General features: G+C 45.7%; 1 pseudogene; it reads right to left on the bottom strand.

The window, feature by feature from the left end:
* Positions 1 to 523: 523 nt before the first annotated feature.
* Positions 524 to 9,796, bottom strand: LOC124030154 (annotated as a pseudogene).
* Between the last annotated feature and the right edge of the window lie 1,316 nt (positions 9,797 to 11,112).

Consider the following 11,112-nt stretch of genomic DNA (forward strand, 5'->3'; position numbering starts at 1 on the left):
GTGTGTGTATCTCTCACCTGTAGTAGTTGTGTGTGTATCTCTCACCTGTAATAGTTGTGTATCTCTCACCTGTAGTAGTTGTGTGTGTCTCACCTGTAGTAGTTGTGTGTGTATCTCTCACCTGTAGTAGTTGTGTGTGTGTATCTCTCACCTGTAGTAGTTGCGTGTGTATCTCTCACCTGTAGTAGTTGTGTGTGTGTATCTCTCACCTGTAGTAGTTGTGTGTGTATCTCTCACCTGTAGTAGTTGTGTGTGTATCTCTCACCTGTAGTAGTTGTGTGTGTATCTCTCACCTGTAGTAGTTGCGTGTGTATCTCTCACCTGTAGTAGCTGTGTGTGTGTGTGTGTCTCACCTGTAGTAGTTGCGTGTGTATCTCTCACCTGTAGTAGTTGTGTGTGTATCTCTCACCTGTAGTAGTTGTGTGTGTATCTCTCACCTGTAGTAGTTGTGTGTGTGTGTGCGTCTCACCTGTAGTAGTTGTGTGTGTGTCTCACCTGTAGTAGTTGTGTGTGTATCTCTCACCTGTAGTAGTTGCGTGGCTGTAGCTCTCTGTTCTGGGTTCTTCACCAGGCATTTCTTTACAAAGTGTGTGAAGTCGTCTGTCACAGCTACAGGCTTCCTGAATGTAGGTGAGAGGTTGGTTGGAGGATCATGAAGGAAAATAGCCTGACAGTAATACAGAGGAAGGAGGGGAGACAGAAAACACCCTGGATTAGCTTGAGTAGTATAAACCTCATTAGCAAACCCTAATGAATGTCTATGAGCCGCTTGGTACAGAACCTCTCTGTAGCCCTGAATGTCTATAGACGCTTGAACTACAAGAACCTCTCTGTAACCTAATGAATGTTATAGACGAAAAATTTGCAAAAGGAGGCCATCTCACACAACCCCCAATGAATGTCTATAGACTGCTTGAAGTTCGAGCACCTGCCAAGGCACCAGGCCCCGCAAGGCGCTACAAAGTGTGTTGAGTAAAAAGCCCAGTACATCACGGGGCCGAGAGCTCTCTGCCATCCAGGACCTTTATATCCAGGCGGTGTCAGAGGGAAGGTCTAAAAATATCAGACTCCAGCCACCGGAAGTCATAGACTGTTCTGTATGCTACCGCACGACCCAAACGATACCGCTGCACTAAGTGTGGAACCAACAGGACCCTGAACAGCTTCAAATATAAGACTGCTAAACAAGACAGCTAAATAGCTAATCAAATGCCCTAAGCGGGACTACCTGCATTGACTAACGCTCTTGCATGGACTCACACACAGTACCAGTCAAAAGTTTGGACAGACCTACTCATTAGAGTTTTTCTTTTTACTATTTTAGAGCATTGTAGAATATCAATGAAGACATCACAACTATGAAACACATATGGAATCATGAAGTAACAAAAAAGTGTTAAACAAATCAAAATATACTTTATATTCTTCAAAGTTGCCACCCTTCACCTAGATGACAGCTTTGCACACTGTTGGCATTCTCACAACCAGCTTAACCTGAATTCTTTTACATCAGTCTTGAAGGAATTCCCACATATGCTGAGCATTTGTTGTCTGCTTTTTCCTTCACTCTGCGGTCCAACTCATCCTAAATCATCTCAACTGGGTTGAGGTCGGGTGATTGTAGAGGCCAGGACATCTGATGCAGCACTCCATCACTTTCCTTCTTGGTCAAATAGCCCTACACAGCCTGGAGGTGTGTTTTGAGTCATTGTCCTGTTGAAAAACAAATGAGTCTCACTAAGCCCAGATGGGATGGCGTGTTGCTGCAGAATGTTGTGAGTAGCCATGCTGGCTATGTCCCTTGAATTCGAAATAAATCATTGACAGTGTCACCAGCAAAGCACCCCCACACCATCTCCTCCATGCTTCACGGTGGGGAAACACACATGCGGAGATCATCTGTTCAGCCACACCTCGTCTCACAAAGACAGGGGTTGGAACCAAAATTTCAAGTTTGGACTCATCAGACCAAAGGACAGATTTCCACTGGTCTAATGTCCATTGCTCATGTTTCTTGGCCCAAGCAAATCTTTATTATTAGTGTCCTTTAGTAGTGGTTTCTGATTCACAGTCTCCTCTGAACAGTTGATGTTGAGATGTGTCTGTTACTTGACCTCTGTGAAGTATTTATTTGGGCTGCTATTTCTGAGGCTGGTAACTCTAATGAACTTATCCTCTGCAGCAGAGGTAACTATGGGGTCCCTCCTTTCCTGTGGCGGTCCTCATGAGCGCCAGTGTAATCATTGCGCTTGATGGTTTTGCGACTGCACTTGAAAGAAACTTTCAGAGTCCTTGAAATGTTCTGTATTGACTGACCTTCATGTCTTAAGGTAATGATGGACTGACCTTCATGTCTTAAGGGTAATGATGGACTGACCTTCATGTCTTAAGGTAATGATGGACTGACCTTCATGTCTTAAGGTAATGATGGACTGACCTTCATGTCTTACAGTAATGATGGACTGACCTTCATGTCTTAAGGTAATGATGGACTGACCTTCATGTCTTAAGGTAATGATGGACTGACCTTCATGTCTTAAGGTAATGATGGACTGTTGTTTCTCTTTGCTTATTTGAGCTGTTTTTGCTATAATATGGACTTGGTCTTTTACCAAATAGGGTTGTTCTGTATACCACCCTAACTTGTCACAACTCAACTGATTGGCTCAAACACATTAAGGAAAGAAATTCCACAAATGAAGTTAAGGCACACCTGTTTAATTGAAATGCATTCCAGGTGACTACCTCATGAAACTGGTTCAGAGAATGCCAAGAGTGTGTAAAGCTGTCATCAAGGCAAAGCTTGGCTACTTGGAAGAATCTCAAATATATTTTGATTTGTTTAACACTTTTTTTTTTTTTTGGTAACTACATGATTCCATATGTGTTATTTCATAGTTTTGATGTCTTCACTATTATTCTACAATGTAGAAAATAGTACAAATAAAGAAACATTTGACCAGTCAGAAGTTGACACCTTCTCATTCAAGGGTTTTCTTTATTGTTACTATTTTCTATATTGTAGAATAATAGTGAAGACATAAAACTTATGAAATTACACACATGGAATCATGTAGTTACCAAAAAAGGGTTATAAAATATATTTGGAAGAATGTTTATTTGTGATTCTGAGACATCCAGGTGTTTGTGAAGTATCCCAGATGTCTTATTTTTCAGGTATAGTCAGCAGCTAGGTGAATTATAATCAACAATGAGACTAACCTCACTGAACTGTCCTGCCCAAACTCAGACTCACCCTCATGGGATGTATATCAGCGTAGGGAGGTTTTGCCCTCAGCCATCTCTATAGAGGTGATGCCCAGGGTTAGAGGTTAGACTCACCCTCATGGGATGTATATCAGCGTAGGGAGGTTTGCCCTCAGCCATCTCTATAGAGGTGATGCCCAGGGTTAGGGAGTTAGACTCACCCTCAGGTTAGTTGGGAGATATCATGGGTTAGACTCACCCTCATGGGAGGTTTGCCCTCAGGTTTGCTCACATCTCTATAGAGGTGATGCCCAGGGTTAGACTCACCCTCATGGGATGTATATCAGCGTAGGGAGGTTTGCCCTCAGCCATCTCTATAGAGGTGATGCCCAGGGTTAGAGGTTAGACTCACCCTCATGGGATGTATATCAGCGTAGGAGGTTTGCCCTCAGCCATCTCTATAGAGGTGATGCCCAAACTCAGACTCACCCTCATGGGATGTATATCAGCGTAGGGAGGTTTGCCCTCCAGCCATCTCTATAGAGGTGATGCCCAGGGTTAGAAGGTCAGACTCACCCTCATGGGATGTATATTAGCGTAGGGAGGTTTGCCCTCAGCCATCTCTATAGAGGTGATGCCCAGGGTTAGAGGTTAGACTCACCCTCATAGGATGATGTAGGGAGGTTGCCCTCGGCCATCTCTATAGAGTGATGCCCAGGGTTAGAGGTTAGACTCACCCTCATGGGATGTCAGCGTAGGGAGGTTTGCCCTCAGCCATCTCTATAGAGGTGATGCCCAGGGTTAGAGGTTAGACTCACCCCTCATGGGATGTATATCAGCGTAGGAGGTTTGCCCTCAGCCATCTCTATAAGAGGTGATGCCCAGGGTTAGAGGTTAGACTCACCCTCATGGGATGTATATCAGCGTAGGGAGGTTTGCCCTCAGCCATCTCTATAGAGGTGATGCCCAGGGTTAGTTAAGCTCACCCTCATGGGGTTAGGAGGTTTGCCCTCAGCCATCCTCAGGGTTGTTAGACTCACCCTCATGGGATGTATATCAGCGTAGGGAGGTTTGCCCTCAGCCATCTCTATAGAGGTGATGCCCAGGGTTAGACTCACCCTCATGGGATGTATATCAGCGTAGGGAGGTTTGCCCTCAGCCATCTCTATAGAGGTGATGCCCAGGGTTAGACTCACCCTCATGGGATGTATATCAGCGTAGGGAGGTTTGCCCTCAGCCATCTCTATAGAGGTGATGCCCAGGGACCAGATGTCTGCCACACAGTTATATCCGATCTCCTGGATGACCTCTGGAGCCATCCAGAACGGAGTCCGATCACTGTGTTCCGCTTTGCCATCGTGTCCTAGACAGGGACAGAATAATAGGAGCATTAGTCTCATCTATATAAACTTCTGTGATACACTGCTACAATCACTACAAGGAAAATAAGAAGCCTGATCAAACTGACACCAGATTACATCGTTAGACAGAATTCACTTCAGGGAGACAGAGAGAGGATTGAAGACAGACATGCAGACACAGACAGACAGACAGACACAGGCAGACAGACAGGCAGACAGACACAGGCAGACAGACACAGACAGACACAGACAGGTAGACACAGACAGGTAGACAGACAGGCAGACACAGACAGGTAGACAGACAGGCAGACACAGGCAGACAGACACACAGACACAGACAGGCAGACACACAGACACAGACAGGCAGACAGACACAGGCAGACATGCAGACACAGACAGGCAGACATGCAGACACAGACGGGCAGACAGACACAGGCAGACATGCAAACACAGGCAGACAGACAGACAGACAGACAGACAGACAGACAGACAGACAGACAGACAGACAGACAGACAGACAGACAGACAGGCAGGCAGGCAGACAGACAGGCAGGCACAGACAGGCAGACAGACAGGCAGGCAGACAGGCAGGCAGACACAGGCAGGCAGGCAGACTCAGACAGGCAGGCAGACTCAGACAGGCAGGCAGACTCCAGACAGGCAGGCAGACTCAGACAGGCAGGCAGACTCAGACACAGGCAGACTCAGACAGGCAGGGCAGACTCAGACAGGTAGACTCAGACAGGTAGGCCCAGACAGGCAGACACAGACAGGTAGACACAGACAGGCAGACTCAGACAGGCAGACTCAGACAGGCAGACTCAGACAGGCAGACTCAGACAGGCAGACTCAGACAGGCAGACTCAGACAGGTAGACACAGACAGGCAGACTCCAGACAGGCAGACTGTCTCGGATGTCTTGCTCCCAGGCAGACTAAATAACTTTTTGCCCGCTTTGAGGACAATACAGTGCCACTGACCACGGCCTGCAACGGAAACATGCAGTCTCTCCTTCACTGCAGCCGAGGTGAGTAAGACATTTAAACGTGTTAACCTCGCAAGGCTGCAGGCCCAGACGGCATCCCCAGCCGCGCCCTCCAAGCATGCGTAGACCAGCTGGCCGGTGTGTTTACGGACATATTCAATCAATCCCTATACCAGTCTGCTGTTCCCACATGCTTCAAGAGGGCCACCATTGTTCCTGTTCCCAAGAAAGCTAAGGTAACTGAGCTAAACGACTACCGCCCCCATAGCACTCACTTCCGTCATCATGAAGTGCTTTGAGAGACTAGTCAAGGACCATATCACCTCCACCCTACCTGGACACCCTAGACCCACTCCAATTTGCTTACCGCCCAAATAGGTCCCACAGACGATGCAATCTCAACCACACTGCACACTGCCCTAACCCACCTGGACAAAGAGGAATACCTGTGGGAGAATGCTGTTTTCATCGACTACAGCCTCGACATTCAACACCATAGTACCCTCCAAGCTCGTCATCAAGCCGAGACCCTGGGGTCTCGACCCCCGCCCTCTGCAACTGGGTACTGGACTTCCTGACGGGCCGCCCCAGGTGGTGAGGGTAGGCACAACATCTCCTCCCCGCTGATCCTCCAGCACGGGGGCCCCACAAGGGTGCGTTCTGAGCCCTCTCCTGTACTCCTGTTCATACGACTCGTGGCCGCACGCCCAACTCAATCATCAAGTTTGCGGACGACACAACAGTGGTAGGCTTGATTATCAACAACGACGAGACGGCCTACAGGGAGGAGGTGAGGGCCCTTGGAGTGTGGTGTCAGGAAAATAACCTCACACTCAACGTCAACAAAACTAAGGAGATGATTGTGGACTTCAGGAAACAGCAGAGGGAACACCCCCCTATCCACATCGATGGAACAGTAGTGGAGAGGGTAGCTGATTTTAAGTTCCTCGGCATACATCACAGACAAACTGAATTGTCCACTCACACTGACAGCGTCGTGAAGGCGCAGCAGCGCCTATTCAACCTCAGGAGGCTGAAGAAATTCGGCTTGTCACCAAAAGCACTCACAAACTTCTACAGATGCACAATCGAGAGCATCCTGGCGGGCTGTATCACCGCCTGGTACGGCAACTGCTCCGCCCTCAACCGTAAGGCTCTCCAGAGGGTAGTGAGGACTGCACAACGCATCACCGGGGGCAAACCCCTGCCCTCCAGGACACCTACACCACCCGTTGTTACAGGAAGGCCATAAAGATCATCAAGGACATCAACCACCCGAACCACTGCCTGTTCACCCCGCTATCATCCAGAGAGGTCGAGGTCAGTACAGGTGCATCAAAGCTGGGACCGAGAGACTGAAAAACAGCTTCTATCTCAAGGCCATCAGACTGTTAAATAGCCACCACTAACATTGAGTGGCTGCTGCCCAACACACTGTCATTGACACTGACCCAACTCCAGCCATTTTAATAATGGAAATTGATGGGAAATGATGTAAATATATCACTAGCCACTTTAAACAATGCTACCTTATATAATGTTACTTACCCTACATTTATTCATCTCATATGCATATGTATATACTGTACTCTACAACATCGACTGCATCCTTATGTAACACATGTATCACTAGCCACTTTAACTATGCCCTTTGTTTACTTTGTCTACACACTCATCTCATATGTATATACTGTACTCGATACCATCTACTGTATGCTGCTCTGTACCATCACTCATTCATATATCCTTATGTACATGTTCCTTATCCCTTTACACTGTGTATAAGACAGTAGTTTTGGAATTGTTAGTTAGATTACTTGTTGGTTATCACTGCATTGTCGGAACTAGAAGCACAAGCATTTCGCTACACTCGCATTAACATCTGCTAACCATGTGAATGTGACAAATAAAATTTGATTTGATTTGATTTGACTCAGACAGGCAGACTCAGACAGGTAGACACAGACAGGCAGACTCAGACAGGTAGACACAGACAGGTAGACACAGACAGGTAGACACAGACAGGTAGACACAGACAGGTAGACACAGACAGGCAGACTCAGACAGGCAGACTCAGACAGGCAGACTCAGACAGGCAGACTCAGACAGGCAGACTCAGACAGGTAGACACAGACAGGTAGACACAGACAGGTAGACTCAGACAGGTAGACTCAGACAGGCAGACTCAGACAGGCAGACTCAGACAGGCAGACTCAGACAGGCAGACTCAGACAGGCAGACTCAGACAGGTAGACACAGACAGGTAGACACAGACAGGCCAGACAGGTAGACACAGACAGGTAGACACAGACAGGTAGACACAGACAGGTAGACACAGACAGGTAGACACAGACAGGTAGACACAGACAGGTAGACACAGACAGGTAGACACAGACAGTTAGACACAGACAGGTAGACAGGCCGTGAGTTGTCCCTTCTCCAAAGTCAGCCAGTTTGGCATGGCCCTCTGTGTTGAGGAGAATGTTGCCTGCCTTGATGTCTCTGTGGATCTTCCTCATGAAATGCAGATACTCCAGACCTTTCAATGTGGACTTGAGGATGGTGGCTATCTCATCCTCTGTGAGCTTTACAAGAGGAGATGGTATAAATGATTCATTCTGATAATTCAGTAGTCTATGAATACACATTAACATGAGAAATGACTGGTAAGGCTACCGAAATACAAAGATCATCTTCATTCTCACACTTTTAGTCAATACTGCCGTCTTATTGCGTAGTCTGATGATGTCTGAAACAGACCCGGCTCCACAGTACTCCATCACTATCCACAGGTCTGTGTTCTTAAAGTAGCTGCCATAGTACTTCACCACATAGGGACTGGACAGGAGGAGAGACAGTGAACAAACAATTATCGATGAAAGGTGAGCAAACAGAGTGTGGGGTACTGGTTATATTAACAGAGTGTGGGGTACTGGTTATAGTAACAGAGTGTGGGGTACTGGTTATAGTAACAGAGTGTGGGGTACTGGTTATAGTAACAGAGTGTGGGGTACTGGTTATAGTAACAGAGTGTGGGGTACTGGTTATAGTAACAGAGTGTGGGGTAGTGTCTGTGGTACTGGTTATAGTAACAGAGTGTGGGGTACTGGTTATAGTAATAGAGTGTGGGGTACTGGTTATAGTAACAGAGTGTGTGGTACTGGTTATAGTAACAGAGTGTGTGGTACTGGTTATAGTAACAGAGTGTGTGGTACTGGTTACTGGTTATAGTAACAGGAGTGTGTAACAAGTGTGGGGTACTGGGTAACAGACTGGTTATAGTAACAGAGTGTGGGGTACTGGTTTATAGTAACAGAGTGTGGGGTACTGGTTATAGTAACAGAGTGTGGGGTACTGGTTATAGTAACAGAGTGTGGGGTACTGGTTATAGTAACAGAGTGTGGGGTACTGGTTATAACAGAGTGTGGGGTACTGGTTATAGTAACAGAGTGTGGGGTACTGGTTATAGTAACAGAGTGTGGGGTACTGGTTATAGTAACAGAGTGTGGGGTACTGGTTATAGTAACAGAGTGTGGGGTACTGGTTATAGTAACAGAGTGAGGTACTGGTTATAGTAACAGAGTGTGGGGTACTGGTTATAGTAACAGAGTGTGGGGTACTGGTTATGTGATTGTGGAGGAGACTGTTCTCTTCTCACTAGCCTCTGGAGCCATGCTAGCTCTGCCTGATGAACGTCTGGGCCAGAGACTCTTTCCTCTCTTACATACAGAATACCTGTCACACTGCTGCATGATGGATATCTCCTTGATGATCTCCTGGAGGTCTGACTCAACAGGCACCTGTTTGATAGCCACCACCTGGCCTGACTCCTTATGGATGGCTTTAAACACACTGCCATAGGACCTGGAGGAGATGAATCAAGACAGTGGAAATTATGCAGAAAGTACCAAAGACCAGGGCCCAGATTCACAAAACACATGTAAAAACGTAAGCATCTTAAGAAAAAATAAGAAGTTCATGAGATAGTTTGTAAGGGTAATACCTCAACAATATCTACATTAGTGGTTCCATCAGCTGTTGCATAAATAATCTAGTCATTATTACAATGTCAATTTACATGAACATCTCTTTATTTTCATTATAAGTGTTATTCAAGTTATAATGCTGTAAGAAAATATATGAATGAATGAATATTCTCACCCTTCACCTAGTTTTTCCAGAAGATCAAAAGACCTCCTCCGGTTGTTTTGTGAGACTGTCTTCACTCAGTTTCTTCAGCTTGCTGTGGAGGAAGTTTGAGCATGAACAATAGAAATATAATGGATAGAACAGGCGTCCCTATTCAAGTCAATGATGGCAGACCCCACACTATAACCAGTACTGGGGCGGCAGCGTAGCCTAGTGGTTAGAGCGTTGGACTAGTAACCGGGAATGTTGCGAGTTTCAAACCCCGAGCTGACAAGGTACAAATCTGTCGTTCTGCCCCTGAACAGGCAGTTAACCCACTGTTCCCAGGCCGTCATTGAAAATAAGAATGTGTTCTTAACTGACTTGCCTAGTAAAATAAAAAAATTAAAAACCACAGTGTACCCATGCCTGGAAGTAAAAGCAGGAAGTCAATCTGCTTTGTGATTTCGTTGATTAAACAAAAAAATACATTCCATGAGCTGCATCATATGAATTAGCATTCCACATTACCATAACAAATCCAGCATCAGTTTTAAGAGATGTTTAATTAGCATGGAAATGATGGCATCACAACACCAGGCAGCCATTAGAGTGACCCATTATTTTCTCGTTAAGAGGGTTCAATATCTTTCTATTCATTTCAATTTCACAGTATGAACAACATGACTGGCATTGTGGAACTGGGTCTACATGGATTTTAATGTAATTTTATGTCAAAGTAGTTAGCTAGCTTTTCAGGCATAAATGTAAACATGACAAAACATATAATACATTTTCAGACCGTTTCTGTCTAACTAGAAAACTAGCCCACCGGTAGCTACATTAAGGTAAAGCATAAAATGTCTAGTTAGATAACTACAAGTCAAACTTTGACTCATAATGGTGAAGCTAACACTCTAGCTTATAAAACATGACAAATATTGTTAGTAAACTATCTAAATGTCTAACTCCCACACACCTTTGGGCGCTGTCGGTTCCATGGCTTTACAACTTCAAATAGTAGTCACCCTTGTTTAAAACGCTAAAAATACAACAAATTCAAACTAATATTTGTGATATTTTCTGTTTCTGTCGTTGTTTTTAGGCAAGAGGTCCGGTCAGCTGTCGTGTAAAAGGTTTATTCTTCTTTAACTTTTATCGGGGGAATCGCAACCGACTGATGCGCATACAACGCCACCTACTGTACCGGAGTGTGAGGCCACACCACACCTACCACCTCCGATACTTCACCCTGCTTTCACTTCAATTTCTCCTCCTGTCATCAGCTCACTCTGCTTACACTTTCTACCATTCTTCTTTAAACAAACCATCTCCCTCTTTTAACCAATTCAAGCGTACCCTCATCCTCCCACTCTCTTAGACCTCCTCCGTCTCTCTTTTTCCCTCCATTCCACCTATTCCAAGTATACG

This window comes from Oncorhynchus gorbuscha, unplaced genomic scaffold (genome assembly GCF_021184085.1).
Source record: "Oncorhynchus gorbuscha isolate QuinsamMale2020 ecotype Even-year unplaced genomic scaffold, OgorEven_v1.0 Un_scaffold_9535, whole genome shotgun sequence".
Lineage (NCBI taxonomy): Eukaryota > Metazoa > Chordata > Actinopteri > Salmoniformes > Salmonidae > Oncorhynchus > Oncorhynchus gorbuscha.